Genomic DNA, 16,960 nt, shown 5'->3' with positions numbered 1-16,960 from the left:
GTGTTTTGTTTGTCTTTGTTTTGGTAAAGTTAACACGAATTCTGAAGCAATTCTCATTTCCGTACGTGGGAATATTTGTCTATGTATATATATCTTAACAAAAACATTATCATTAAATATCCCCAGTTGGTTGTAGAAAGCTATATTCTTGGGGAGCAGGGACGGGGGTGAGGTAGGGAGCTTGGTAAGAACATTTAATTCCAATATTATTTTTATCTTTTGTCTTGAAAACAGATAACACCAGTGAACTCTACTAATCATAGGTGATTTTGCCAATGTTCAGTATTATTTTTATCTTTTTATGTTGAAGGGTATAATTTCAGCAAAAAAAAAGCTACAGAGATCTCCTAAAGACGAATACAAATGCCTTACCACATATTCTCCTATGAGCTAGCACATTAATTCACTCATGTTGAGCTGAAATTTGTCTGCCATTATTCAGTCTCTTGAGGACTCACAGAATCAGTCTAAACTTACTTCATGTGAAAGACAAATAAGCACAGTATGATAAGCCCTTGCCTTGAAGTCAGATCATTTTGTGAACCTTAGATTTGTACGTTTTAAAAACTTTTTTTAGCTGAGGGAGTTTGGATATGTTACTTTACTTGGCTGAGTGACAGTTTTCTCATCAGTGGAAAAAAAAGTTGAAAAATAATTAGCATGTTTCATAAATGCTATGGACTGAATGTTTGTGCCCCCCCAATTCATGTATTGAAATCCTAACCCCCAGAGTGATGGTGTTAGAAGATGGGGTCTTTGGGAGGTAAGTAGATCATGAGGGTGGGAACTTTATGACTGGGATTATTACCCTTGTAAAAGAAACCCCAGAGATCTCCCTAGTTCCCTTTTTGCTATGTGGGGGTACAATGAGAAGACAGCAGTTTGGCAGTCTGCAATGCAGAAGAGAGCCCTTACCAGAACCTGACCATGCTGGCGCCATGATTTTAGACCTCCAGCTTTCAGAACTGTGAGAAATAATATCTGTTGTTTATAAGCTACTCAGTTTATGGTATTTTGTTATAGCAGTCCCAAATGACTAAGACAATAATGTCATCTAAAATAATTTGAGTGATTTTTTAAATGGCACAGCTTAAAAGCTTCAGGTATACTCTAATAATAATATTTTAATCTTTTTTTAACTCAGTATATTTTGTCAACCAGCCAGGACTTTATATGTAGACAAATCAACTGGCCATGTGACTTTTCTTCTAGAACTAGTGTCAAAGAGCAATCCAGTTTCCATTGTCCTTCTCCAGAAACATTTTTGTATTTCATTCTATTTTATAAAATTGTAGTTGTCCTATGGAGTAGGAATTTGAGCTTTAACTATATATTTTTAACTGAAATTTGATATTTTCCTTTTCTATTACTTTTCTCAATTTTCATTAAGGAGAATTATTATCTCAGTTTTGAATGCAGGATATTCTGGACACAATTACAAGGCTTCCCTGAAGTTGTATTAACATCTATATCTCAGTATGTACCATCTATTCAATATCCAATTTGAGAAAATGCAGAACAAATTTAATTTCTCTTTCAAATATCAAGACAACCTTGAGAAACCCAGAAAAGAGCTTTTACAGAAAAAAATACCACTTGGTATATTCTGTAAAAAGACTTGAAACTCCAGTTTACATTATATCTTAGTTACTCTTATGAGGTGTTCTTCCTTTTCTCCATAATTGCACATTTCCTAGCTGAGTTGCCTCAAGTCTACATGAAACCTCAAGTCTCTTGTGAAAGGAGGTGAACTGTAAATAAATAAGTCAATTTATTACAAGCCTATTTATTTTCTATAACATGGATTCTAACCATATAACCTTTAGTTTCCTTGAGCCTTACTATGTTATCTGTATACTAGCAATATCTGCGAATTTGTTGATATTTTTTGCTTAGCTTATATTTTCTATTTGAAGAAAGAAAAACTTATCTATCAGTCAAGATTTACCATTGATATAAAACCCATATCGTACATTTTTTCATAAAAATATTTGCTTCAAAGCAATGCATTCAGTAAAAGTTAAGTTGGATCTTAGGCAAGTACTAAAAGTCCCTCCTCTTCCTTGAACTTCAAAATATATTGGCTTTAGTTATGCATATAACTGCCATTATCATCCCACACTTATTTTAATAGCTTAGTCCTGATATTTTGGAGAGTGGCTGTTAATGGAACACATGATTAACAGCTATTAATGAGGAATACAGACATAAATACTACACATGAAACTTTTACAGTGGTTTGAAGCTCATTAAAAGAAGGGGCATCCAAGGTTTCACTAGAAGAACATTTTATGTATTTGTTTACAGATTTTTCTGTTATTTAATGTTGAAATTTGTATAACTAATGAGACTATAAGTGCATTTTAATACAATATTATTCTGATCTCTGTATTGTTGCATAAACATCCAGTGAAATAGAATAGATATCCTTATTTACATGGTAAAAATAAAACAAACAAACAAACAAAAATTTCAAAACTACCTCAGCTTGATAAACTTAAGAGAGAGACATCTGAGACAGAGACATCTGGGATAAATCAGAAAACAGCTCAAAATCCAGGCTCTGCTATTTACTTCCTTGTGACTTAGTTAAGTTACTCATGCTTCCTGATACTGGGTTTCCTCCTCTGTAAAATAAAAATATGAGAATCAATTTCAAAGAGGTCTTTGCAGGACTGCTTGTGTATGAAAGAATTTGTCCTTTGTCTTTTGGTTATTTATGTCTTGTTGTATGTAGCTTGGAGATTAGCAAGAAGAATTATTGAAATTATTATGCTCTATTTAATATCATAGAATTAACCCTAAAGAATCTGATTCTTTTAAGGGACTGATGGTGCTGTCTATGAGTCCAACTCAATCAACTCGTTCAAATAATTCATCCAAGCATTTAGCTTAAGTGATTCATAAGCCTAAATATCTTTCTTAAAATATGGAATTTCATTTCTATTTGAGCCTTGAGAACACAGCCATTAAGAGAATAAACTCCAATAATAATTTTATTTTCTTATACAATTATTAACTATGAAAGTTTTTATTTCTAAAGGTCTTTATAAAATTTTTGTCTGATAACCTGATTTCCAGTTGAGAAACTCTCCACCAGACTGAGGCTTCTCCACTGTACAATAGAGCACCTATCCCAGTGAAAATATGGTCCACACATATTTTGCTTTCACACATGCCAAAATATGTTATGTATGACTAATTGCATAATATAATTTAATTTTATGTTACAAAAGTTGAATTAGAATTGACAGACTTGAAAATGACTTTAGGTACAAATTTTTTCAATTCAGTTCTAAAACATTAAAATATGTATTATCAGCAATTTAAATTCTTAGAGTGATTTATACACTCTAAGAATTATACAAAGTCAAGCACATTCTAAAGAAGTTTAACAACTCTCTACCCACCACTTCTTTCTCTTCCTCCCTGACTTAAAGACAATAATTTTAAGAATGTTGTTTTCTCCATAAATTTTTTTATCATAAACAATTATATATATAAAACTGGACATTACAGTCCATTAAATACATTGAGTTTTCCAACTTCTGCTATTACAAATACTAGTGCAATAAAAAGCCCTGTGCTTTTCACATTTTTTTTTGTCAGAGTGTCTTAGATACATTCCTGGAGTTATTTCTGGCTCAAAAGGTAAATACAACTTCTCTAGGCAGGAAACAGAAGAGAAAGAAAAGACCTACAATAACAAACCCAAAACAATTAAAAAAATGGTAATAGGTACATACATGTGGATAATTACCTTAAAAGTAAATGGATTAAATGCTCCAACCAAAAGGCATAGACTGGCTGAATGGATACAGAAACAAGACCCATATATATGCTGTCTACAGGAGACCCACTTCAGACCTAGGGACACATACAGACTGAAAGTCAGGGGATGGAAAAAGACATTCCATGCAAATGGAAATCAAAAGAAAGCTGGAGTAGCAATTCTCATATCAGACAAAATAGACTTTAAAACAAAGACTATTACAAGAGACAAAGAAGGACACTACATAATGATCAAATGATCAATCCAAGAAGAAGATATGACAATTGTAAGTATTTATGCACCCAACATAGGAGCACCTCAATACATAAGGCAAATGCTAAGAGCTGTACAAGGGAAAATTGATAGTAACACAATCATAGTAGGGGATTTTAACACCCCAATTTAACCAATGGACAGATAATCCAAAATGAAAATAGATAAGCAAACACAAGCTTTAAATGATACAATAAACAAGATAGACTTAATTGATGTTTATAGGACATTCCATTCAAAAACAACAGAATACACTTTCTTCTCGAGTGCTCATGGAACATTCTCAAGGATAGATCATAACTTGAGTCACAAATCAAGCCTTGGAAAATTTAAGAAAAGTGAAATCATATCCAGTATCTTTTCCAACCACAATGCTATGAGACTAGATATCAATTACAGGGAAAAAATCTGTAAAAAATACAAACACATGGAGGCTAAAAATACACTATTTAATAACCAAGAGATCACTGAAGAAAACAAAGAGGAAATCAAAAAATACATAGAAACAAATGACAATGAAAACATGATGACCCAAATCCTATGGGATGCAGGAAAACAGTTCTAAGAGGGAAGTTTAGAGCAATATACTCCTACCTTAAGAAACAAGAAACATCTCAAATAAGCAACCTAAACTTATGCCTAAAGCAATTAGAGGTACAAGAACAAAAAAACCTCCAAAGTTAGAAGAGGAAAGAAATCATAAAGATGAGATCGGAAATAAATGAAGAAGAAATGAAGGAAACAGTAGCAGAGAACAATAAAACTAAAAGGTGGTTCTTTGAGAAGATAAACAAAATTGATAAAACATTAGCCAGGTTCATCAAGAAGAAAAGGGAGAAGACTCAAATCAATAGAATTAGAAATGAAAGAGTAGAAGTAACAACTGACACTGCAGAAATACAAAGGATCATGAGAGATTACTACAAGCAACTATTTGCCAATAAAATGGACAACCTGGAAGAAATGGACAAATTCTTAGAAAAGCACAACCTTCTGAGACTGAACCAGGAAGAAATAGAAAATATAAACAGACAAGCACTGAAAACAAGCACTGAAACAAGCACTGAAAACAAGCACTGAAAACACAAGCACTGAAATTGAAACAGTGATTAAAAATCTTCCAACAAACAAAAGCACAGGACCAGGTGGCTTCACAGGCGAATTCTATCAAGAAACATTTAGAGAGGAGCTAACACCTATCCTTCTCAAACTCTTCCCAAGTATAGCAGAGGGAGGAACACTCTCAAACTCATTCTATGAGGCCACCATCACCCTGATACCAAAAGCAGACAAAGATGTCACAAAGAAAGAAAACTACAGGCCAGTATCACTGATGAACATAGATGGAAAAATTCCTCAACAAAATATTAGCAAACAGAATCCAACAGCACATTGAAAGGATCATACACCATGATCAAGTAGGGTTTATCCCAGGAATGCAAGGATTCTTCAATATATGCAAATCAATCAATGTGATACACCATATAAACAAATTGAAGGAGGAAAACCATATTATCATCTCAATAGATGCAGAGAAAGCTTTCGAAAATATTCAACACCCATTTATGATAAAAACCCTGAAGAAAGTAGGCATAGAGGGAACTTTTCTCAACATAATAAAAACCATAGGGCTTCCCTGGTGGCGCAGTGGTTGAGTGTCCGCCTGCCGATGCAGGGGACACGGGTTCGAGCCCTGGTCTGGGAAGATCCCACATGCCGTGGAGCGGCTGGGCCTGTGAACCATGGCTGCTGAGCCTGCGCGTCTGGAGCCTGTGCTCCTTAACAAGAGAGGCCGCGACAGTGAGAGGCCCACGTACCGCAATGAAGAGTGGCCCCCGCTTGCCACAACTAGAGAAAGCCCTCGCACAGAAACGAAGACCCAACACAGCCAAAAATAAATAAATAAATTAAAAAAAAAACAAAAAAAACCCCATATATGACAAACCCACAGCCAACATCATCCTTAATGGTGAAAAACTGAAACCATTTCCACTATGATCAGGAAAAGACAAGATTGCCCACTCTCATCACTATTATTGAACATTGTTTTGGAAGTTTTAGCCACAGCACTCAGAGAAGAAAAAGAAATAAAAGGAATCCCAATTGGAAAAGAAGAAGTAAAGCTGTCACTGTTTGCAGATGACATGATACTATACATAGAGAATCCTAAAGATGCTACCCGAAAACTATTAGAGCTAATCAATGAATTTGGTAAAGTAGCAGGATACAAAATTAATGCACAGAAATCTCTTGCAATCCTATACAGTAATGATGAAAAATCTGAAAGAGAAATTAATGAAACACTCCCATTTACCACTGCAACAAAAAGAATAAAATACCTAGGAATAAACCTACCTAAGGAGACAAAAGACCTGTATGCAGAAAATTATAAGACACTGATGAAAGAAATTAAAGATGATACAAACAGATGGAGAGATACACAATGTTCTTGAATTGGAAGAATCAGTATTGTGAAAATGACTATACTACACAAAACAACCTACAGATTCAGTGCAATCCCTATCAAACTATCAATGGCATTTTTCAAAGAACTAGTACAAAAAATTGCACAAGATGTATGGAAACACAACGACCCTGAATAGCCAAAGCAATCTTGAGAAAGCAAAACAGAAGCTGGAGGAATCAGGCTCTTGGACTTCAGACTATACTACAAAGCTACAGTAATCAAGACAGTATGGTACTGGCACAAAAACAGAAAGATAGATCAATGGAACAGGATAGAAAGCCCACAGATAAACCCACGCACATATGGTCACCTTATTTTTGATAAAGGAGGCAAGAATATATAATGGAGAAAAGAGAGCCTCTTCAATAAGTGGTGCTGGGAAAACTGGACAGCTACATGTAAAAGAATGAAATTAGAACACTCCATAACACAAAAATAAACTCAAAATGGATTAAAGACCTTAACATAAGGCCAGACACTATAAAACTCTTAGAGGAAAACATAGGCAGAACACTCTGTGACATCAATCACAGCAAGATCCTTTTTGACCCACCTCCTAGAGAAATGGAAATAAAAACAAAAATAAACACATGGGACCTAATGAAACTTCAAAGCTTTTGCACAGAAAAGGAAACCATAAACAAGACCAAAAGACAACCCTCAGAATGGGAGAAAATATTTGCAAATGAAGCAACTGACAAAGGATTAATCCCCAAAACTTACCAGCAGCTCATTCAGCTCAGTATCAAAAAAACAAGAAACCCAATCAAAAAATGGGCAGAAGGCCTAAACAGACATTTCTCCAAAGAAGATATACAGACTGCCAACAAACACATGAATGCATGATCGACATCATTAATCATTAGAGAAAAGTAAATCAACACTACACTGAGGTATCACCTCACACTGGTCAGAATGGCCATCATCAAATAAATCTACAAACAATAAAGGTTGGAGAGGGTGTGGAGAAAAGGGAACTCTCTTGCACTGTTGGTGAGAATGTAAATTGATACAACCCCCATGGAGAAGAGTATGGAGATTCCTTAAAAGACTAAAAATATCACTACCATATGACCCAGCAATCCCACTACTGGGTACATACCTTGAGAAAACCATAATTCAAAAAGAGTCCTGTACCACAATGTTCATTGCAACTCTATTTACAGTAGCCAGGAAATGGAAACAATCTAAGTGTCCATCGACTGATGAATGGATAAAGAAGATGTGGCACACATATACAATGGGATATTACTCAGCCATAAAAAGAAACAATATTGAGTTACTTGTAGTGAGGTGGATGGACCTAGAGTCTGTCATACAGAGTGAAGTAAGTCAGAAAGAGAAAAGCAAATACCGTATGCTAGCACATATATATGGAATCTAAAAAAAAAAAAGGTTATGAAGAAACTAGGGGCAAGATGGGAATAAAGATGCAGACCTATTATAGAATGGAGTTGAAGACATGGAGAGGGGGAAGGGTAAGCTGGGACGGAGTGAGAGAGTGGCATGGACATATATACACTACCAAATGTAAAATCGATAGCTAATGGGAAGCAGTAGCATAGCACAGAGAGATCAGCTCGGTGCTTTGTGACCACCTGGTGGGGTGGGATAGGGATAGTGGGAGGGAGGGAGACCTAAGAGGGGAGAGATATGGGGATATATGTATATATATAGTTGATTTACTTTGTTATAAAGCAGAAACTAACACACCATTGTAAAGCAATTATACTCCAATAAAGATGTTAACAACAAAAAAGGTAAATCCATATGTTAATTTGCTAGATATTATTAAATTTCTCTCCTGAAGAATTTTACATTTTTAAGCTATAATAGAAATATATAAGGGTGCCTGATTCTTCATTGATTTAACAACAGAATGTGGTTTCAACCTTTTGGATATTCTAGTAGTGGAGAAAGAATATGTCAGTGGAGTTTTAATTTTTATATCTCTTTATCAGTGAGGTTGAACATCTTTCCTTAGAGTTCAGTCATTTGCCTTTAGTTCTCTTTGTATTCTCTGTACAGTTTTCTATTTCATTAAAAAATAGAGTTGTTAGTCTTTTTTCTTCTTTATTTTAGGAGCTCTTTATATATTAATGATGTTAACGCTTTAGTTAATATTTTTCCTAGTGTGTCATTCATCTTTTTTATTTGCTCATGGTATATTTTGCCATGCAAAAAGTGTCTTTTTATTTTATGTATTCAAATTTATCCATATTTTCCTGTATTACTTCTGGACTTTAAGTAGTAAGGAGTAAAAATTTCCCACTCCCAGATTATAGGAATTTAGCCATATTGACTTCTAGTATGATGTTTTATTTTTACAATCTGCTTTTGGAATTTATTCTCATTTATGTTATAAGGAATGGAATTTTAATCTCTTTTTTCCATATGGCTCTCCAGTTATTGTAATTCCAATTACTAAAAAGTTTATCTTTCTCCTCAGATTTGAGATGTCCCTTTTATTGTGTTCTATATTTTACCTGTGTATATATATGTAATGGGGTTTATTTCTGAATGTTTGATTCTGTTCCATTTGTCTGTCTTTTTTTTTTTTGCTTTATAACAAATTTAATCAGTTATACATATACACATGTTCCCACATCCCCTCCCCCCTGCGCCTCCCCCCCACCCTCCCCATCCCACCCCTCCAGGCGGTCACAAAGCACCGAGCTGATCTCCCCGTGCTATGCGTTTGCTTCCCACTAGCTATCTACCTTACGTTTGGTAGTGTATATATGTCCATGCCACTCTTTCACTTTGTCACAGTTTACCCTTCCCCCTCCCCATATCCTCAAGTCCATTCTCTAGTACGTCTGTGTCTTTATTCCTGTCTTACCCCTATGTTCTTCATGACATTTTTTTTCTTAAATTCCATATATATGTGTCAGCATACAGTATTTGTCTTTCTCTTTCTGACTTACTTCACTCTGTATGACAGACTCTAGGTCCATCCACCTCATTACAAATAGCTCAATTTCATTTCTTTTTATGGCTGAGTAATATTCCATTGTATATATGTGCCACATCCTCTTTACCCATTCATCCGATGATGGACACTTAGGTTGTTTCCATCTCCGGGCTATTGTAAATAGGGTTGCTATGAACATTTTGGTACATGTCTCTTTTTTTTTTTTTTTTTTTGTGTATCTGGGGGTATATTTTATTTTATTTATTTTAAACAAATAAATAATTGGAGTATAATTTATTGAAGTATAATTGGAGTATAATTGCTTTAGAGTGCTGTGTTAGTTTCTGCTGTATAACAAAGTGAATCAGCCATATGCATACATATATCCCTATATCTCCTCCTCCTTGCGTCTCCCTCCCACCCTCCTCATCTCACCCCGGGGGGTATATTTTAATACGGCAACATTTGCAGTGCTTTTCACTTGATCACTGCAGTTTCCTGTATCACTAATTGTTCATCAGAAATGAAATCCTGACGGTCTGTGCACTACCACGTGGATGTGCCACGTCCACACAGGCACCTGTTGTTGTTGAAACCTTTTGAGGTTTTTAACTGTGTAAATAATGCTGTGATGAACATCTTTGTACATAAGTCTTTGAGTTCCTATTGCTTCAGTGTGGATTCCCAGAAGGAAATTCCAAAGGGTATGTATAGACTGTGGTAGCTCTGATACCTAATAGCCCTCCACGAGGGCTGCAGTGGGTCCACAGTTCCAATTTTAAATCAGGCCAAATGCCCTTTGTCCCAGCCCCAATCCTGAGCGCAGGAGTCTGCAGAGAGGACTTGGCCCTGGCTGGCCCCACTCACCCTAGCCTCCCCTGGCCTCTGCAGACTCCGATGAGAAAACCCGGCCCACCTCGGAGCTGGTGGGCATTGCAGCACAGGTGGCCGAGGGCATGTGCTACCTGGAATTGCAGAATTACATCCACGGGGACCTGGCCGCCAGGAACATCCTCGTGGGGGAAAACAACATCTGCAAAATCGGGGACTTCGGGCTGGCCAGGCTCATCAAGGTAGGGCCAGGGGAGGGCGGAGAGCAGAGGGTGCAGGGAGCTGGAGGTTCCCGTGGGCCTCCCGCCCTCAGGTGAGGTGTGGGCTGTGGAGCCCGAGCTGGGTCTTGTTTTTTTAAATTATTTTATTTTTGGCTGCGTTGGGTCTTTGTTGCTGCACGCGAGCTTCCTCTAGTTTGGGCGAGCGGGGGCTACTCTTCGTTGTGGTGTGCGGGCTTCTCATTGCGGTGGCTTCTCTTGTGGAGCACAGGCTCTAGGCGTGCAGGCTTCAGTAGTTGTGGCACGTGGGCTCAGTAGTTGTGGCTCACGGGCTCTAGAGCGCAGGCTCAGTAGTTGCGGCGCATGGGCTTAGTTGCTCCGCGGCATGTGGGATCTTCCCGGACCAGGGATCGAACCTGTGTCCCCTGCGTTGGCAGATGGATTCATAACCACTGTGCCACCAGGGAAGCCCCCGGAGCTGGGTCTTAATGGGATCAGGAGGCTCCTGGGAGGGCAGTGCAGGCACTTGGATGAGTCCAGGAGAACAGCTAAATGGGGCCAGCTCGGGCGCCCAGAGGCTGGGGGCAGGGAAGTCCCTGCTGAGTGGGTGGGCAGCAAAGCAGGGCAGGGCGCGCAGGCGGCAGGGCCGGGGGGGCGAGCATGTCTCTTTTTGAATTATGGTTTTTTCAGGGTATATGCCCAGTAGTGGGATTGCTGGGTCATATGGTAGTTCTATTTGTAGTTTTTTAAGGAACCTCCATACAGTTCTCCATAGTGGCTGTACCAATTCACATTCCCACTAGCAGTGCAAGAGTGTTCCCTTTTTTCCACACCCTCTCCAGCATTTATTGTTTCTAGATTTTTTGATGATGGCCATTCTGACTGGTGTGAGATGATATCTCATTGTAGTTTTGATTTGCATTTCTCTAATGAGTAAAGATGTTGAGCATCCTTTCATGTGTTTGTTGGCAGTCTGTATATCTTCTGTGGAGAAATGTCTATTTAGGTCTTCTGCCCATTTTTGGATTGGGTTGTTTGTTTTTTTGTTATTGAGCTGCATGAACTGCTTATAAATTTTGGAGATTAATCCTTTGTCAGTTGCTTCATTTGCAAATATTTTCTCCCATTCTGAGGGTTGTCTTTTGGTCTTGTTTATGGTTTCCTTTGCTGTGCAAAAGCTTTGAAGTTTCATTAGGTCCCATGTGTTTATTTTTGTCTTTATTTCCATTTCTCTAGGGGGTGGGTCAAAAAGGATCTTGCTCTGATTTATGTCAAAGAGTGTTCTGCCTATGTTTTCCTCTAAGAGTTTGATAGTGTCTGGCCTTACATTTAGGTCTTTAATCCATTTTGAGCTTATTTTTGTATATGGTGTTAGGGAGTGATCTAATCTCATACTTTTACATGTCCCTATCCAGTTTTCCCAGCACCATTTATTGAAGAGACTGTCCTTTCTCCACTGTACATTCCTGCCTCCTTTATCAAAGATAAGGTGACCATATGTCTGTGGGTTTATCTCTGGGCTTTCTATCCTATTCCATTGATCTATCTTTCTGTTTTTGTGCCAGTACCATACTGTCTTGATTACTGTAGCTTTGTAGTATAGTCTGAAGTCAGGGAGCCTGATTCCTCCAGCTCCATTTTTCGTTCTCAAGATTGCTTTGGCTATTCGGGGTCTTTTGTGTTTCCATACAAATTGTGAAATTTTTTGTTCTAGTTCTGTGAAAAATGCCAGTGGTAGTTTGATAGGGATTGCATTGAATCTGTAGATTGCTTTGGGTAGTAGAGTCATTTTCACAATGTTGATTCTTCCAATCCAAGAACATGGTACATCTCTCCATCTATTTGTATCATCTTTAATTTCTTTCATCAGTGTCTTATAATTTTCTGCATAGAGGTCTTTTGTCTCCTTAGGTAGGTTTATTCCTAGATATTTTATTCTTTTTGTTGCTATGGTAAATGGAAGTGTTTTCTTGATTTCATTTTCAGATTTTTCATAATTGGTGTACAGGAATGCCGGAGATTTCTGTGCATTAATTTTGTATCCTGCAACTTTACCAAATACATTGATTAACTCTAGTAGTTTTCTGGTAGCATCTTTAGGATTCTCTATATATAGTATCATGTCATCTGCAAACAGTGACAGCTTTACTTCTTCTTTTCCGATTTGGATTCCTTTTATTTCCTTTTCTTCTCTGATTGATGTGGCTAAAACTTCCAAAACTATGTTGAATAAGAGTGGTGAGAGTGGGCAACCTTGTCTTGTTCCTGATCTTAGTGGAAATGCTTTCAGTTTTTCACCCTTGAGGACGATGCTGGCTGTGGGTTTGTCATATATGGCCTTTATTATGTTGAGGAAAGTTCCCTCTATGCCTACTTTCTGCAGGGTTTTTATCATAAATGGGTGTTGAATTTTGTCGAAAGCTTTCTCTGCATCTATTGAGATGATCATATGGTTTTTCTCCTTCAATTTGTTAATATGGTGTATCACGTTGATTGATTTGCGTATATTGAAGAATCCTTGCATTCCTGGAATAAACCCCACTTGATCATGGTGTATGATCCTTTTAATGTGCTGTTGGATTCTGTTTGCTAGTATTTTGTTGAGGATTTTTGCATCTATGTTCATCAGTGATATTGGCCGGTAGTTTTCTTTCTTTGTGACATCCTTGCCTGGTTTTGGTATCAAGGTGATGGTGGCCTCGTAGAATGAGTTTGGGAGTATTCCCCCCTCTGCTATATTTTGGAAGAGTTTGAGAAGGATAGATGTTAGCTCTTCTCTAAATGCTTGATAGAATTCGCCTGTGAAGCCATCTGGTCCTGGGCTTTTGTTTGTTGGAAGATTTTTAATCATAGTTTCAATTTCAGTGCTTGTGATTGGTCTGTTCATATTTTCTATTTCTTCCTGATTCAGTCTTGGCAGGTTGTGCATTTCTAAGAATTTGTCCATTTCTTCCAGGTTGTCCATTTTATTGGCATAGAGTTGCTTGTAGTAATCTCTCATGATCTTTTGTATTTCTGCAGTGTCAGTTGTTACTTCTCCTTTTTCATTTCTCATTCTATTGATTTGAGTCTTCTCCCTTTTTTTCTTGATGAGTCTGGCTAATGGTTTATCAATGTTGTTTATCTTCTCAAAGAACCAGCTTTTAGTTTTATTGATCTTTGCTGTCGTTTCCTTCATTTCTTTTTCATTTATTTCTGATCTGATTTTTATGATTTCTTTCCTTCTGCTAACTTTGGGATGTTTTTGTTCTTCTTTCTCTAATTGCTTTAGGTGCAAGGTTAGGTTGTTTATTCGAGATGTTTCCTGTTTCTTAAGGTGGGATTGTATTGCTAGAAACTTCCTTCTTAGAACTGCTTTTGCTGCATCCCATTGGTTTTGGGTCGTCGTGTCTCCATTGTCATTTGTTTCTAAGTATTTTTTAATTTCCTCTTTGATTTCTTCAGTGATCACTTTGTTATTGAGTAGTGTATTGTTTAGCCTCCATGTGTTTGTATTTTTTACAGATCTTTTCCTGTAATTAATATCTAGTCTCATAACATTGTGGTCGGAAAAGATACTTGATACAATTTCAATTTTCTTAAATTTACCAAGGCTTGATTTGTGATCCAAGATATGATCTATCCTGGAGAATGTTCCATGAGCACTTGAGAAAAATGTGTATTCTGTTGTTTTTGGATGGAATGTCCTATAAATATCAATTAAGTCCATCTTGTTTAATGTATCATTTAAAGCTTGTGTTTCCTTATTTATTTTCATTTTGGGTGATCTGTCCTTTGGTGAAAGTGGGGTGTTAAAGTCCCCTACTATGATTGTGTTACTGTCGATTTCCCCTTTTATGGCTGTTAGTATTTGCCTTATGTATTGAGGTGCTCCTATGTTTGGTGCATAAATATTTACAATTGTTATATCTTCTTCTTGGATCGATCCCTTGATCATTATGTAGTGTCCTTCTTTGTCTCTTCTAATAGTCTTTATTTTAAAGTCTATTTTGTCTGATATGAGAATTGCTACTCCAGCTTTCTTTTGGTTTCCATTTGCATGGAATATCTTTTTCCATCCCCTTACTTTCAGTCTGTATGTGTCTCTAGGTCTGAAGTGGGTCTCTTGTAGACAGCATATATATGGGTCTTGTTTTTGTATCCATTCAGCCAATCTGTGTCTTTTGGTGGGAGCATTTAGTCCATTTACATTTAAGGTAATTATCGATATGTATGTTCCTATTCCCATTTTCTTATTTGTTTTGGGTTCGTTACTGTAGGTATATTGCTTCTGTTGTGTTTCTTGCCTAGAGAAGTTCCTTTTGTCTGTCTTTTTATGAAACACTGTTATGAAACCCTATAGTGTATTTTAATAACTGATAAAACTAGTCAGTCCCCCACTTCTTTTTCAGTATCTTTGTTTGTTTATCTTTTCAAATGAACTTTATAGTTGACATGTCTAGTTTTCGTTCTAGTTAACATGTGGTATTGTATTAAATCTCTAGATTACTTTAGGGAAAACTGATCTATTTATGATGTTGATTTTTCCTATCTAATTACATGGTATATCTTTTCATTTGTTTACATCTACTTTTGCATCATTTAAGGGTGTTTTATATACTTCTGCATAGAGGTGTGGATAGTTCTTCTTAAAGTTTAGCCTAGGTATTTTATATTATTGTTACTATTATTTTTGCTGTTGCAAATGTGGTCTATTTCCATTAAATCTTCTATTTGATTATATTTATATACACATAGGATATTGCTTTTTGTATGTTAACTTTTTTACCTGCTACTCTATTAAATTCTCTTATTCTTTATGGCAATTTTTTTATTTTGGGGAATTTCAATTCATTTTTTGCATGCAGTTACATATTTTAAATTATAAGAATTGGGAAATTACTTCACTTTAAAAATCCAAAACTCCAGAAAACTTTTCAGAAATGCATATACTACATAAAGTAAAGCACATCTGTGCTCAATAAGCCTAGCAGTAATACATCCAAGGTCATAGCTATAGTGAAGTCTTTGCTTAGCTGGGCTATTTTCTAAATTCAGCATAAGCAGGTTGTAAATCACTTTACCTTCAATAACCATTAAATTTCCTTTAAGGTATTATATACATAGTTATGTATACTGGATCATACATGTAGAATTTACCAATTCCTCTTATTGTCTATAAGTGCATATCTGTCTATGGCTCTCAATTAATCTTTCAATTTTCATGACAACCACTAGCCTACCCAGCATTTCGTTAGTTGCAGTAAATCCCTTAAATATAAAATTATGTTTTGCCTTTTCTCATAATCTTTAAATGGCTTCTTATCTTAGTTAGAGTAAAATCAAAGATCTTTCAAGGGCCTACAAGGCCCTGAAGGATCTTTGCTCCACTTCACCTCCCTTACCACCTCTGTAACCCCATATTCTACCACTTCCTCTCATTTTCTCCATTCTGCCTCTTGACCATTTCACTTGAAGTATTTCTTCTAGATATCCCAGTGGCTCACCCCTTCACCTCCCTAAGGTGTCTGATAAATTGGATCAAAGAGATCAATAACCCCGTTCTTGACCACTCTTTTCAAGTAGCCTCCACACTGTAAATGCATCACTAGCCCCATTTTTACCTCTCCTTGTATCCATACTGTTTACTCTTGACTCTCCAGTTCTCTCTCCCAGTGGGTGGGATGACCTACACTGTTCTTTGAGTCTAGGTTCTACAATATGACTTTCTTTAGCCAGTAGAATGAATTAGAAGTGACAGTGTGCCAGTTCTGAGTCTAGGTCTCAAGAAGCCTTGACTGTCTGCATTTGCTCCCTCACACCCCTTCCAAGTCCCTGAGAACCTGCTCAGACTGGCCTCCCAGAAGTTGAGAAGCACGCGGATTAGAGCTGAGTTGCCCCAATCACCTCACCTGAGATCAACTTCATCATCCTACAGCCAGCCAACCCCAGCCAGATCAGCATAGTTGACACACGGGCGATAAACACCTATTGCTGAATGCTGCAATATTGTGGTAATAGATAACTAACAGACACACCATTGCAACTTTATTTTACTACATAAAATAAAGTTTTATTTAGCACTTATCACCAGCCAACCTATTATATATTTTATTTGGATGTATATAGGCTTTTACTATTTAATATTAATTTCATGAAGGCAGGGAATTTTTCTGGCATAATGTGAGTTCTCAATAAATATTTGTTATATGAATAAATTCATAAAACTTATTTTCATAAGCTTTGCCAACATGCATTGATTATTTCAGGCACTTGGATGACATTGTTAATAGAATTTTTCAAACTAATTATTCTCTCACAAACACTTGCACTGGTGATTTAAATTAAATGTACATAGCTGTCTCTCAGTTCTCCTTAGAACTTCATACACAATTCTTTGAAAGTATTCTGACTGCAACTGGTTGTTGACTCTTTATATAACTCTCTTCATCGTCCTTGTTTTCTCTGGATTTTTGGCTGCCTTAAAAAGGCAGGAACCAAAATGT

The sequence above is a fragment of the Mesoplodon bidens genome (assembly GCF_964165515.1).
Source record: "Mesoplodon bidens genome assembly, chromosome: 12".
NCBI classification, from domain to species: Eukaryota; Metazoa; Chordata; class Mammalia; order Artiodactyla; family Ziphiidae; genus Mesoplodon; species Mesoplodon bidens.
Note: the sequence above shows the minus strand (reverse complement) of the source record.